At 41.5% G+C, this 15,766-nt stretch overlaps 1 protein-coding gene and 1 non-coding gene across 14 annotated transcripts in view; both read left to right on the top strand.

The window, feature by feature from the left end:
* COP1 (COP1 E3 ubiquitin ligase) overlaps positions 1–15,766 on the top strand; it is a 147,428-nt gene that overhangs the window by 108,213 nt on the left and 23,449 nt on the right. The gene's annotated exons all lie outside the window — the stretch shown is intronic.
* LOC111932869 (small Cajal body-specific RNA 3) lies at positions 13,224–13,359 on the top strand. Its single transcript, XR_002866403.2, has one exon.

The raw sequence follows: 15,766 nt of genomic DNA on the forward strand, positions 1-15,766 counted from the left end.
TGCCTGCAGATACTCACTGTGGAGCATGTCTCAGTGTTCCTGTGTCTATCTGGGTTTGCTCATTGGAACACAGCCTTTGTGTTTAGATGAGTAGATGTGTAAAGGAGGTGAGTGCAGGCTGCAGTCACCCGAGTGGCTGTTCCAGTGGCACTGAATTCACATCCCTAGCATATGTACTGATGTGGCAGACAGACCTGATGCAGCTTTTATGAGTGTGGCCTTTCAGAATGGGGCTGCTCTGGAGAGCAAAATGCTGCTTTTGAACTCAGAGTGCTCTTGAAAAGCTTGCATTAAAAAAGATGGTGCAAGTAACTCTTGCATGTACAGGGTTTTCAGATCAGATACTTGAAGGGACCTGTTGGGAAGAAGCAAAAAGGAGTTGATTTTAACTGCAGTCTTCCAAGTAGATTAATTGAAATGTTGTGTAATTGCTGTCCTGAGATGTCATATTCACAAAGACAGCATCTACCAATCTGCGTTCTGCATTTGTAGACACTTCCCCAACACCATGATTCATTTGTCACTGACATAAACTCACTTCAGATGGACACTTCTGAGTCAAAACCAGAAAAAACCCACATATCTGGAACTGCCCTTTGTGTTTAAAAGTAAGAAGTGGGCTGCTGTGGTTTGAACAGAGGCATGAGAGTCAGTGATGTAGGATCACCAGCTTCTTTCTGGCTGGGGACTAAGGAGGGCTTGGTATACGTGTCTCAGGTGAAGAGTTGCTGTTGTAAGTTAGGTGATTTGTCTTTCTGCTGAATAAAGACATGCTGTGGGAACCTGTGTGTCCAGAAATGCCTTTCCTTGAGCTGCCTTCACATCAGTGTTTGGATTGTCTTGCCCACCACTCTTCTGCCTGTCTCTTCTACAGGTAGTAACAGATGTCTCACCCCTGGGATTGTGTCTGTTGCTGTCCACTCTTTAGCAGTCTTTTCTCTGACAAATGTGCTCTGATAGACCTTCTGCTGAAGTGGCTGAGAAACTTCTAAGCAGTCACCAAGGGCTGTCAAGCAATTCTTCATAATCAGGATGAAAAATACTATACAAAAATGTAATAATTAAATCAGGCCCGTCAAGATCACACCAAATAATGTTCAGGCTTCACTCCATTAAGCAGCGTTCAGAATCCATTGCTGTTCTGGTCTTTTTTTTTTCCCTTCAGCTTTCGTCTGCTTTTCCCTGGGCTTCTAAATGAGCCTGTTTCTCCTGTGGCAATCCCAGTACCTGGCTCTAGCTTTTAAAGACAGCAGCAAAAAGCTGCCTGTGGGTGGTTTTTGCCTCTGTCTGTGGTACATACCAAGCAAGCAGCCTCGCTTGCTTCTGCCAAGAGTCCTCAATGTTTCCTTGCACCAAATCTTTTCACTGATCCAGCTGCACATTTCTCTTCTTTTCTACCGGTGCAACGATCCTCTCTAACCTAATTGAGACTTTGCTCATGTTCTTAGGAAATTAAATTACTGCACAGCCAAAGTTCAGTTATGTCCACGAAGTCTTACTCAAATGATGAAACTCTCCAGTTCTTCAGTTTGATAATGTTTCTTCAATTTGCCATGATTTTTTTTTCAAATGGGTTTTGCATATACAGGCTTCCCTAAGAGCTGACTTTTTTTTTTCTGATGCTGGGCTGAACCAGAGAAGGCCTGTGCCTCAAAGTGCTGTCATTAACTGCAGGATTTGGGGAACCCACAGCCTATTTCTGGCTTAATTACAATTTTGATCCTGGGTGAGTCACTCTGTTTCCTAATTATAAGAATTATAAGAATTGTCAGACATACCTCTCACCACTGGCTGTGATCCCACCTGCTCTGCTGCAGGACTGTGTGTGTGGAAGCAGCTGTGCAGAGCCCAGCACAGGCTGGGAAAGCTGCCCCAAATCCACAGGCAGTGCAGTAAGCAAGTTTTATAAAGCTGTGGGCACACTCTTCTCCATTTCTTGCTGGGCTGGTTCAAAGCATCTTGCTCATCTCTGTGCTATGGTCACCAGGCGGCATCTTCATTTTGTTCTTGAGGGGTGGGAGATACCAGCACAGCCTTTCCCCAGGGCTCCCCAGTGGAGCAGACTCTCGGTTTCCATACAGTGTTTCTGTCAAGGATTGTTCTTTAATTAACCTTTTGAGATGAGTAAGTTTCAGATCTGTCAGTTATCTTGGGAAGCATGAGTACATGTACTCCTTCACTTCATGCACTTAAGTGCAAAATCTCAGGTCCTAATTAAAACTTAACTAAAACTTTCAGATTAAATGTCATTGATTCTTTCTTAAATCTATTTTTATGTAATTCAAGCTTTTTCTTCCTCCTGAGCGTAAGTCAAGCTGTGCTAGTGGCCCTTGCCAGAACCTGTATTTTTATTTTTCCCTCTGCATTGCTTTATCTTTACTTACAAAGATGCAACGACCTTTTTTCTGGAGCTGTCACCTGTCCTACTCAAAGGTCCAGCAGCACCTTCTTTTTTACCTATATCATAGCCATAATGAGGAAGAGAAATTATTCTCCCTAAGTGCTTATTAGCATTTTGCACCAGGTTTACTCACTTTTCAATTTATAAAAGTGTTTAGAAATGAGCACTAGCTTGTAGGCTACCTATTCTGTTACACTCTTTGGAAAAAACAGGCAAACAAAAAGCCAGCAGGCTGACTGTGAAGAAAACCTCGGATTCTTGCAGTGCTGTGTTTTGGACAAAAGCAAATAGGCTGTTGGATATTTTTTAAATAGCACCTACTTACTGTTTGTGGGGAAAATCATTTCTCCCTTTTTGTTTTATGCTAAAAATTGGTCAGTATTTAGAAGAAGAGAAAGCTTCAGGATACTTTTGGTCTAAGTGACTTGATAAACATCAGTTAGATGTGGAGATGCTTTTCAGAACATTCCCTGGACTAAATCCTTTTTAATTTCCCAAGTCAAGGATTTTATAATATACCCATGCCATCCATTTTAAACAGCTTAATTTGAATCAAGAGTCTGGTCTCGAGATTGAAAACAACAGTCTTCTATTTTAGTAGCAGGTAAACAGGGGATGCTCTTGGATGCAGGGATGCTCCTGCATAGGGAAAGGAAATTACAGCAGTGGTAGCAGCTCAGTGCATTTAAGTGGGTAGAGATGTCATCTGTCTTAGAAGGGTCAGTTATGTCTGGGTATGTGGATCACTGCTGGAGGAGATTGCTTTGTACTTTGCGTTTCCCCATGTGTCCTGCAGGATGCTTTCTCCTTCCCTAAAGGGGACACCTGTTGTTTGGACCTGCTCTGTCCTCATGCAGTGTTTATATGCCTCAAACGTGGTGTGTTAAGTGATTGCACCTAAAGTAGCCTTTTTCCCAGGCATGGTTAGTGTTTCTCAGAAAGAAGGTGTTGAAAGTGAAACAAAGGCTGAACCTGCTCCCAGGACAGCAAAAAGGTATTACAGCTGAACACAGAAGCAATTTGATTATGTAGATTAAGCATGGCTCAATCTATCATAATCACTGTAAAGAAGCCATTTAATTTTGTACCTGTTTGCACAAGTATTCATTACTGCTGATAAGCAGGTTACCAGGGAAGGATTTCACAAGCAGAAATGTTGAGGCTTGGATACCAGTGAGGAGATGCAGATAAGAACAGGAGACAGCCATGCAAATTAGCTTAGGTAAAGCTTTATGTACATTTTTTTTCTTTTGGAGGAGTAAAGAAGGGAAATCTATTAAGAGTGCTGCAGTCTTTAACCAAAGAATGGGTGAGTGGTGGGATGTACTGGATGGGTGCAAGAGGTCTCTTGGGAGGAAGGCTGCTCCTGGAAGGAGGTAGGAAAGCATCTCCTCCGCCTGAGTAGAAATCCATGTGTGTGTTTTCTCACTTCATCACTCCTCAAAAGTAATTTAAATTTATGGAGGTCTCGAGACAGTCATCTAACCGTGGGTAAGAGAAGGCAGCTCTGGAACTCCAGGCTTCAGGTTGGCTATGGGCATTGCCCTGTGATGGAGGTGAATTCATAATTAGCCCTGCATGTCTGAACTTCTCTTTGTTAATCTAAGAGGATGAAATATTCCCTTCAAATAGGTTTTTGGTGCACCTTTTGAGAAAACAAGCCTTTCTTCTGTTTATTTTTCCATTCTTCTGAACATCCAGCTTTGTTTCTTAATGATGTCTGGCTTGGATTCTTTAAATAGAAACCTGTAATTGTAGCACTTTTAAGTTAGTCACTTAATAGGGCTGCAGTCTTGTTCACTGATGAAAAGTAGCCATCCTTTGTTTCCCAGTAGTCTTATAAATGGTACACAGTGTACACAGGAGCTAGTCAGGGGCTCTTATAATTTACAATCAGCAAATTGGCTCACTTCACAGGAATTAATTTAGCCAATACAAATTATTTCAGGAAGTGATTCATTGCCACTTTAAAGTACTAATTAATTTGGGTGACTTATGAACATTAAAAATGAAACCTCCTTTGTCATTCCCAAGTAACCGTATGCTAATTCAGTGTCATTCTTAAATAACTTGTATCTGCTGTAAATATAGATGTCTTGTAGCTTGAAGTACAAATTCCAGTGGGATTCTGGGGGGGAAACAAGTAGCACTTGATACTTCATTGTCTCTCTTGGCTGCTGAAATTTTAAAATCTCAAAATTGGTGAGAATTTTTTGACTTCCAGCTTCAACTCAGTAGTGCTTTGTTTTCACAGCATCCTCAACTTACCTGTTCAGGTGTCAGGAAATACCTAGGTAGAAACCAAAAGTTTAGGAGATAAATATCAGCCTGCAGTGATCAGACCCCAGCTGTCCTTTGCCTGCCTCTGATACCAGCTGTGCCACAGGTTGCAGCATGAGTAGTTCCAGCTGTGGTATTTTCTGGAGGGGCATCTGCTGCTTTCTGACTCCTTTCTTTCCTAGACCTGGATTGGCCTGTAGCTTTTGTGTGCAGCATCTCCCAAACTGGTATCCTTGCAGGTTATTCTCCAGGGCAGTCCCACACCACTGCTTCATGCTGGAAACACAGAGGTCTTCATCTTCATTCTTGTGCTGGAAATGCACAGCAGTTTATGGAAGGCTGAGAAGGATCAGCTTCTCAAAAAAGCAGGATGTGGCTTTGATAAGGTTTATTCTACTGTTTTTTTAATACCCCACCTGAAAATCTTCAAAGGTCTCTCTCCCTCTCTGGGAAGCTGTCTAATCCCCATAGCCTGCATGCTGCAAAGGCTCACAGCTGTCTGTGTGATGGCTTCCCACTCCTCTTGACATGCCCTCTGCTCTCTGGCCATTGGCAATGCTTTAAACACAGAGTTTTCTTTGACTTTTATTTTGTTCTTTGCTTAGGTAGTAAATGTATTCAATTTCTCTTTGTCCCTTCCTTTTTCATATCTACTGCTCCCTTAATCATTTGAAAACCTGAAGTTTTCTTTAAGAACAAATGGAACCCAGAACATCGGAAGATATCGTGTATGATACACCATACATGCTTGATTCTTTTCCCCTCCAGATTTTAGCATATTGGTTATGTGTACCAACACACACTGTATATATTGGTTTATGTGCTACTTGAAAACTATTTTTTTATGCAGAATAATTTCTACATGCAGATGAAAGATGTCACAAGGTATGTATGATCCCTTGTGCTGAACATGGTCATATCCTTTTATATCCATATCTCTTCAAATGCTCTATTTTGGGCTCTATTTTTTCTGTGGCTAAGGAGAATTAATTAAAAAATACTGAGGTGACTAACAATATTTTATTCCCTGTCAAAAACCTTGGAGTCCAAGTGAAGGAGAAATTCGTGGGGGAAAAAAATATCATACTCTATTATTAACAGTTGGTGCATTATATTGACATCTCAGTCTGTTGACACTTCAATGCATATGAAAGACCATCTTGATAATGTGATTATGCAAATGACCAGCTTCATGAGGAAGTGTTTCATTTTGAGTGTTCTGTAGAAAAAGAAAAATACTGCTAAGTGTTCTTTCCTTACTGTCTTCTCTCTGGTTGGAGGATAACCTCTGAGCTTCGTCCCGCTGAGGACATGACCTCACCACTGCTGCAGTGGAGCATCAGCAGGGGTGAAGGGAGCCAGGAGATTACCTGATAACCCATCCTCTGTCCACTGTGCTCCTCCTGCCTGGGGTGTTTGGGGGTAAAAAGGTATATTGCACCATTTAAGTTAGAGTTTCTGGGCTCAAGGTGGCACACCAGCAGGTGGCTGGTACATCAGCAGCTGTGCTAACTCTCCTTTCCTACAGAGGATGCAGAGGAGCTCCCTGTGCCACTGCTGAGGACACAGGGGCTGAGTCTGGCACTTCTGTTCATCTCTGAAGTTCAGGTCCCCTGCGGTACTGCAGCACTCTGATATCATTGTAGCTTCTATTTTAAGAATAGCTTCTCCAAGAAATGTAGGTGGCTCAGGTTTTCCTTCTTTGTTGGTTTTAACTTTACATTTGCAAACTCAGTTTCTCTCCTTCTGCAAGGTGAGGCTTTTATTTTCTTGCATAATCACAGAAAATTGCCACAGGGTCGATGTTGTCTTGAAGGGAAGGCAGATGAAAATCCATGTTTTCTGCATGAAGACAGTATTTACTCTTTCAGACATTTACAGATGATATTTGCTCACCAGTGCATCTCTTCTAATGCCAAGAGGAGTAGAGAGCCTACTGCAGATAGTACTGAGGTCCTCCTTATTGAAGTCATCTTTCCTAGACTGAGTGAATGACACAATGGCCAACATAACTGAGTGCTGTTGGCATTACCATTCCAGTAGCTGATCCCAGTGGTGCAGCTGTAGAGATAATGGATTGCAGATCATTGCTGGTGCAGGCAGAGGTGTGAGCAGGCTCTTGCTGTTTCCTAAGCTTTAAAATATGAAAGCATCCCAATGCAATTGCAAATCATATTGCTGTGTTACACATGGTGAGCTGGGGATGCAAAGAAGTCCCTCTGTAGCTGTTGTTAAACTTTGTAAGTGGATGTTTATCTCCTATGGGTACTCAGCTGCTTTAATAACTATCAATTCTTTATTCAAGTATCAGTTTTGTAACAGATGAACCAAACTCAGGAATTCACATGGAACCTAGACTTCTTTCCCAGCTCCATCCTCAGGTTGCTACTGAACCATAGTAGCAAGGTGCAGCAGTATATATCATGTGGCACTTATATAAGCTGTGTCCCAAACAGCACAACTTCCAAGGGAATTGTGTTACTTATACTGGGGTGGAGAGAAAAAAAAGAGCAGGTTCATATTCAGGGAGCACTTGCTTTTAGCATTAAATACTTGGACAGCTGTATTCCCTTTCCAACCAATCTCAGCAATGCTGCTGATGGGTCCCCTGGTCTGGACTTTGGTATGTACCCTGTTGGGCTCTAAACCTACAGGTGAAATAATTTATTAGGCTATTGTAAAGTTTGGGGGTTTTCAAATGATGCCTGGAAAGCTTTTTATCATGAAGTGTATGCTTCTCTCTTACTATGCCTTATCTTAGCACTGTGCCTTTGTCTCAAGGCATTTCAGCTGCTGTGGGAATCAGAGGTGGCAGGTGTTCTGTCTCTGCCCTCCTACAGCTCTTAGCCTTTGGGGAGGGAGGAAGGCTCATTCCTAGTGTTTTTGGGAGGGACTTAAAATCACAGGATCATGGAGTATTTGGGTTGAAAGGTGCATTTAGAGACCATCTAGTCCAACTCTTTGCAGTAAACACAAACACCTGTTAGGGCAGGTTGCTCAAAGTCCCATCCAACCAGACCTTGAACATTCCCAGGGATGAGGTTTCCACCACATCTCTGCACAGTCTGTGGTAGTGCCTCACCACCCTCATTGTAAAAAAAACTTCTTCATTGCATCTGTTCTAAATTGACCCTCTTTCAGTTTAAAACCATTTGCCCTTGTCCTGTTGCAATAGAAAGTTTGTCCCTATCTTTCTTACAGGTTCCTTTTAAATACTGGAAAGCTGCAATAAAGTCTTCCTGGAGCCTTCTCCAGGCTGAACAACCCCACCTGTCCTCACAGGAGAAGTGTTCCAACCCTCTGATAAGCTTAGTGGCCTCCTCTGGACCCACTGTATGTAATGTATGTTATATGTAGTGTTCTGGAGCAGAGCCCCCTGAAAGCTGTGGGTCACAGCAGGATCCTGGCTAGTTCTGTAGGTACTGAGCCAAATTGCCTGATCTCAAGCTCTGACTAAAGCTGGTTTCCTCTGAGTCAGAGCACCTCCTGCACGAGCAGCCTTTGCTTTACTTTCCACTGCTAGGCTCATGCTGTTTTTTTTCTGTGTGAAGTGCCATCTGCTGAAGTCCTTGGTTGGCACAAAGTGCCAGTGAAATGAGGTCTGAATGCCGGGAGCTGATATCAGTTGGGCAGTATTTGGTGTGCTACAAAGTAGATGAAGGGAGTCATTTAAGAAAGGAACTGCAGGGGCAGAGCTGTGTGTCCCAACACTTACTGCTAAAGGAGGACTTTGGTTTCAGAGCAGCAAGACCAAAGCAAGAATGAGGTAAGTTTTGAATTGCCATCAACATTGGGCTAACCACTGCCTTTGAAGCCAGCTTCCATGCAAATGCAGAATTGCCCCCCAAGGGGGGTGGTCTGCTGTCACTCCTGTTTGAATTTGGTTTATAGCCTCTTAACAAGTGACACTGCTTCAATTGAAGTCAAAACAACCTCGCAGTATTGTGTTTTTCTTTTTTCCCCATTCTTCAGTGCTAATATCAATGGCAAGTCCTGCCAGGCCACCACCATTCAGCAGTTACAATTCATGAGTTGCATCAACCTTTTGCTCTAGCACTCCTAATTAAGCAATTTTAATGACAGGATTTAATGTTTTACACAGTCTAAATGAAGTGGAAAAAACATGAACTGATTTTTTCCATTCCCGCACAAGATTTTGATCAGATAATTTAACCTCTGGGTGAAATGGAAGTAGGAGCATTTATGCAAAGGTGGTTTTCTCTGCAAAAGCCTTACTTTATGTACGTCTGTGCATTAATAGAGTTACTGCTTGGCTTTGGGCAATTATTATGAAGGTTTCTGTGTGCCCTCTGCCCTTCTGTTGTCAGTAGCAAAACCCCAAAGCCTTTTGAAATCCACTAACTTGCAACCAGCTTAATGCTAATTGTGTTGCATGTTAATAAAGCGAGAATAAAGGCTTGCAAAAACAACTGCTGAGACTGGTTTTCTAACAGCAACAGAGATTTGTATCCTTGTAACCAAATTTCTTTTGGTGGTGTTCTGCTCTAATTCTAGCTAATACTAGATGAGCTAGGTATGTGCACAGAGTGAAAATGGTCTCTCCTTTGAAGGCAATCTTGTGCCTGAATTGAAACTACCTGATATGTAATTAGGAGACATAATTATTTTATATAGGTTACACACAGAATTATAATAATCAGCCTTTTCTAAGGAAGAGAAAGCCAGTATGACAGGAAAGTTATGTTTAGTAATGTAATGAGTGCCTTTTTTGACAGAAATGGCACTGTTAAATTTGGGGTTGTGCAGCTGATGGGCGTTCACCCTCGCACGAGGTGTTTTGAATTCTGTGAGGGAAGTGCTGCTTTAAATAATTATGTCTCTTATGGTATTGTATGTCATAATCACTTCCAAAATGCTTATCTAGTTGCTAAAGCTGGAGAGAAGTGAGTTGTTTGGTGCAGTACTGGGTTTTTTAGTTTTACTTCAGTATGTCTGAAGTGATTATTAACTTCAGCAGAGAAGTATATCTGGGGCAGCCTGAAGAGCTGCAGATGAGGCAGAGCATTGTTTCCCAAGTATTTATAATTATGAGAGATACTGGAGGGAAGATAAGTAATGTTACATATCCTGGGAAGAAAGTTTGGTTCAGATCCATTAAATAAATAAATAAAGGGCCTTTTTACCTGTAATCTGCAGGTTTAACATAAATTAACTACAGTAGGAGCAGGAGAAGCTGTGTCCCTCCTCATGACCCACACTGGCAGAGGCTCAGCATCACTAGCCAAGAATTCCCATGCTAATCAGGCATACCTGATTCTTTCTCCTGGTTTCTAGGTTTTTCTTCCAAGAAAGACCTGCAGAGCTGACTGCTCTTTGTCTTCCAGCGTGTTTTCCAACACTAGCTGCTCGAGTCTGGGGAGTTTGTGCTTGGGGCATATCTTGACTTTTAGATATCTTTGACCATTTAGAGTGATATATCCTTGATTAAAATAGGTTAATAGTTCTTCTCTGCATGTCTTGCTTCACAACTTGCACATTAGCTGCTGCATTTGAAAAGATAAATTTGGGCCAGCAGGAGTAAAAAAAAAGAGAGAAAATTACTTGAAAGTGAAATGCAAAAATCCTTATTTAATACATAAGGATTCAGCTTGCTGTTTGACTTTGTTTTTCTGAGGTTCATGCTTTGGTTGACAATACAACAGAAGAAATCTAATTTTTTGGGAAATGCTTGTAAAGAAAAAAAAGTGATTATTGGGAAATTTGAAGTAGAACCAGATTTAGCACTTTTCTTCTGGTGTTACAGCAGGCAGCAGCCAGCAGCCAGCATTGGGAGCTTGGGAGTTTTCTTTGTTTCAAGACTTAAGAAAATATATATATTTAGCTTTCCAGAAGTAAGCAGAGGCACAGAAGTTTGTTTAAGAAAAATACTGCTTTGGAGATTCCTTTCAGATAAATATTTGCTATGTGTACTGTTACAGGGTGAAGGATGCAATTTGGCCACAGCTCTTCCAGTGTATCCTTGACTTTCTGTGCCTCCTGGCCACCCTCTGCAGCCGCCCATTCTCTTCCTGCCATAATTGTTCTTGGTTTTCCCTCAACAGCAGAGATGTCTGAGCATGGCAGTGGGGACAAGGATAGTCTCCTCTTAAGCTCAGCACTAAATTTTTGGGTTTTGTTATTCATTGTGAACCTGTGAATTATCCATTCTGGAGTGAGATGGGAGCTAAGAAAATGACATTTTGTACAGGTTTTTGAAGTTTCTACTGTTTTTCTTTGCAAACAGATTTGAAGCATGTTTATGATGAATTTTCAGTCAGTCTGGAGCTTATGTATTGATTTCAGATAACACATGAATGTGGAATTTGAGCTCAGCTCATCACACAGCAAAGTTAATGAAGTAATGAATGTGACACCAAATTCCAGTGTCTCTGTCTCTCCTTATCTCCACAAACACATACTGTGTATGTGCTGTGTGTGTGGCTTTTTTTATTTTAGAGGCCGTTTCATTATTCACTCCTCTATCTCTCCCTTGGATGGTGTAGGTAGGGCAGGATATGATCATGAACTCTTTGTGGGAGCCTTTCTACTGATGTTCATAGCACTACATGTAAGTTCACTGTCACAAGAAATAAGTTGTGTAGTCCTGATAGAGGACAGTAGTTTTTCTTTTCTTATATCTCCTGTATTTTCTTCTGTATTTCTCACCATCTCTGCTCTGAAACATTTTAAGTATCATCAGGCTCAGAGAAAAGCAGAGTACCTACCACGTGCCTCAGCTCTGGTGTCTATTGAGGAATGAGTCAACAGCAGCATCTATTCAGAAAGAATATCTAAAATCAAGGAAGGATGAAGCAGATTAGGTAAAAAAAAAATAAAATCAAATGTCAGAAGTGTTTGTATTCCCTCACCCTTTGTCAGCAAAGGTGGGGTTTGTATTCTGATATTCATGTAGTTGAAGGGTATTAGAAAATCAGAAGTACTGTGGGTGCAACACAAGGGGTTTTACTTGAGTCTTTTTCAACTTTTTTTTCTATTAGTGTCACTGGTAGCTTAATGGATTTCTTGATTGTTGAGCTTTTCTTTTTGATGCAGTATTGTTAGTCTTAGCATGCAGAGTGACAGGGAGCATTAAAAATAGTCATTTCCATTTGAGATATCTAGAGATAATTTTTTATAGCCACTGTGTGAAAATATCTTCAACAGTAGCAGAATTATCTATTGTAAGAGAGATGATTTTACTTGTGAATTGGGTTTAAAGATAAAATCTGCCTACTTCCCGAGTCATGGATTTCCTATTCATTGCTCTGTTAAATTTAATGGGGAGCAAGACTTAATCCAGAACAAAGATGATTGAATTGCTCTTTAACAGTGATGTAGAACATTACCCAGATCTCACTTCAGTTTCACAGTGCTGAGAAATCACAAGCATGAGAGTTGCTTGTGAGCACATTTTACAAAGAGATGTTTTTTACTCATTAGAAAGTGAAATGTATTCTGGCTTTTGGAATAAAGTTGTTAGGAGGTGTAGTATAGAATGGGTTAAATCTGTGTACTGTATTAGCTAGAAATTACTTTGGCATGAAGTAAGAAGGCTTACTTGATTTGCAAAAGCCTCTGATGGCTTTAAGTTCTGCCATTAACTGAGCTGCTCCTGGGTTTGTGCAGTAGCCAGGATGGACAATGAAGTACCTTAATGCAGCTTTGATTCCTCTTTGAGAACCCAGAGGAGGACAAGCTCCAGCACTGGGCAGTGTGTCCAGCAGAGCCACAGCATGATCCACTGCTCCCCTTTGCTGCTAGCCCTAACAAAAACATGCTTTCGAGAATTACTGTCTTTTCTTAACCTCTTGTATTCTACCAGGAGGTGTATAGACCTATAGAGTCATCCTAAATCTCCAGTTACAGCCTGGAACAGAGTTATGATATCAACTGGATTTTGTCCTTTGAGGGCAAAGAGAGAGCACAGGGGAATGCAGCTAATTAAAGGATTTCCAGACTGTGACATGGGAACTTGACAGCCCCTGTGTTCATTTCAGGGACAGACTGAGCACAGACTTTTATCAGTAGAATTTTATCAGTAGAATTTGGGAGCTTATTTCAGATGCCTCATTTAAAATAATTTTTAAGAAAAGGGGACCAGGTCAGGGATTGGTGAAGCAGCATCTTGCTGTAGGGACTCTGGTGGACAACACACCATTGGCAAGCTATTCCCTGTAGTTTAGGAGTGTATCCAAGGCCGAGAGATTTAGGGACTTAGTAATGATGGCACTGCAGCTCCAGGCCCTGCTGCTGGCTGGCAATCACTGGGTGAATAAGAAAGGCACCATCAGTGCCACATTTAAGGGTTTTGGGTGTGAGTGTGCCCCATGCAGCATCTCTTTCTTCTGGTTAGAATGATTTTGACCTTCTGAGTTAAACTTTTCTGCTTAATGATACTTTCCCATTATGTGAGTCCTCTCTTCCTTTCCTTATTTGCATGCCTTACATCATGTTTCATTTAGGATTTGATACAGTCAGGAGCCCAGGATAAAAGTCAGTGTATAAAAGACTGGTATAATGAAATTTTCTAGGACTGGAAGCTGCTGGGACCAGTTGGGACCAGTCATGGGCAAAATAAATATTGTTTTGTCCGCTGTTGCAGTCTTCCTAGAGCAAAGTGGAGGTCTCTGTCTGCTTTAGGACAGCCAACTAAATCAGATCGTTCCCCTCCTTACACATGTGTTGTCCTGCAATGTGACAAGGGAGCTCCTGCAGCATCCTCAGCTGTGGTGTCCCGCCACGTGGGGACAGCCCTTGGGCAGGATTTTGTTTGCAGCATCCACAGCTAAGTATAATTGCCAAGTGTTAATCCAGCTCAGTAGCTTAGAGCAAGACTGTAATCATAGTTATTGGGTTTTGTATTAAAATGCTCTTTTTTTTAAAGTTCTCGTTAGGTTTAGAAAACTGGCTGTAGAGCTGATTGTGTTCTGGTTGGAGGGATGTGTGTGAGTGGAGCAGGCTGCATGTCCTGAGATTTCCTTCTCCTCTCCATTCTTGTTGCTTCGAGAAACAGTCATTTGCTTTAAAGTCAGGTTTGCAGCTTTGATTGAAAATGACTGTGCAAAACCCCATCAGAACTGTGCATGCCACAGAGTCACTTAAAAACTTCTAAAAGGCACCTTGAAATGTATGAACTCCCTGGGATGCCAGGGGCCATCACCTGTGGTTTGCTGCTGTCCCCAGGTAGGACCTAGTAAATCTTTGTCTGCCCAAAGAGCTTGGAAAGAAAGGATGGAATTGTGCTGTCTGAGGTTTGGGAATGATTATTAAGTGCTGGCCCACTGCCTGGTAGCTGTCAAGGGTTTGCAAAAGTGAGACAGATCTGGGAGAGGCAGCTGCAATTGTATGGCTGGGAAGTTGGGCTTTTAATTGCTAATTAAAGTTACCATTTGCATTTGGGGGTTTCCTTTCTAAAGGACGACATCATATTCCATAAGAAACTGTGAGTGTTGCGTATTTATAGCACAACCAAACTGGCAACTTGATCTTGCTGCTTTCCTGTTACATCTGTATCTCACCTACTGCCTACTTTTGCTTTCCCATCTGTATTTTTTATGACTTCTGTCCTGACAGCCCTTGTTCTCCTAGTCCTTGACTCCCCTCCTGTGCAGACGTATGATCCCGTAACATTTTCCTTTTTGTCTTTATAAACAATAGGCAAGCAGTCTGATAGCACAAGTCCAAAGTCAAGGGAGCTTTGTAGATTCAACTTGACAGCTCCTCTCTGAATTATTTAAAAGCCATAAACAAAAGAAAACCCATCTACAGCTTCAGGTAGCTTCTCCTCTGGTACTGTGAAGAATGCCTGATAGGTGAATTCAGCTAATTTTGCCCTTTTAAATCTATGGGATTTAGTAGAATAGCAAATGCAATTAGAATTCAGGGACTGCTTCTTGGTATTCCTTAGGGAAGGATAAGTTGCAGGAAGGTGAATGAGCAAGTTGAGGAGAGGGAAAGTTGGAAGGTGAATGAAGGAACAGAGAATTACTGTCTAGTATGAATTGAGTGTTGAGTTTGGATATTTCTTTCCCTTTCACAATCAATGAACTTAAGGCATCCTGTATTTGCTTCTGACTTTAATCTGTGTCCTTGGTGGGTTTCCTTGTTTGTTCTTTTTGCATCCTTTGTTTTCAAATCTAAAATGCTTTTCTACAGCTGAATGACCCAGTGATTCCTGACTTCTTGGGTGCGTTTTAGTTGCTGTTTTCCCTCATGCTTCTGGATTCAGGAGTGTTTTAGATGGCTGAGGTTAGAGAAGCAGGAAGAAGGCACAATTGAGTCCTCTAGACGATGCAAAGTTCATTATTATCTTTTGAATAGTTCATTCTGCAGAACGAAGTAGGGAAGATGCCATGCTTTGCATTTATTGTACTAAAGCTATGAAGCTGTACTCTCATCATGCTTAGTGCCTAAGGCATAGCTGTCTTCTCACTCCCTTCCCCCCTCATATAAATACAATGGAGAAAGCATCAGGAGTAGGATAACTTCGTCTGTTATTTGTACTCTGCATGATTTTGTTTAATGAAGTTCTTCACCTTTTATATACAATCAGACCTTATTAAAATGCAATTTACTGTGTTGTTTTTATCAATATCAGCCATACAACTTTGCCATGAAAGCTGATAATTTGCATTGTGGCTTTACTTTGAAAACTGACCCACAAAAATGGCTTTGATAGATCTTTTCAGAGATTCCAACACCTTTCAGTGTACAAAGCAAAGATTCCTCTCTTCCAAGCAGCTTTGCAGGCATGACCCTGACACAGTTCAGGTCAGCTCCCTCTTACATACAGTTATAATAGATTTACAGAGCCCTTACTGGCTGTGAGCCAAGCCAGCCCTAAATCACTTCCTGGCCACAGGTGTATAGGAGATGGTTCTGCTGGCTGGGGAAGATACTCTGTTCTGCTGCCCTACCTGTGCTTACCTGTACCATGGGAATAGAAGACAGGAAATGTTTTTAATACAAACTCTGACTGGAATTCACACAAAGAGAAGATTTAAGTATAACTGGAATTTTACCTGCTCAAGAGAAAACTTGTGCTTGTGACATGAAGTGCAAGTCATCAGAACCTGCCTGCAGGCC

This window comes from Cyanistes caeruleus, chromosome 9 (genome assembly GCF_971803275.1).
Source record: "Cyanistes caeruleus chromosome 9, bCyaCae1.hap1.1, whole genome shotgun sequence".
Classification (NCBI taxonomy): Eukaryota; Metazoa; Chordata; class Aves; order Passeriformes; family Paridae; genus Cyanistes; species Cyanistes caeruleus.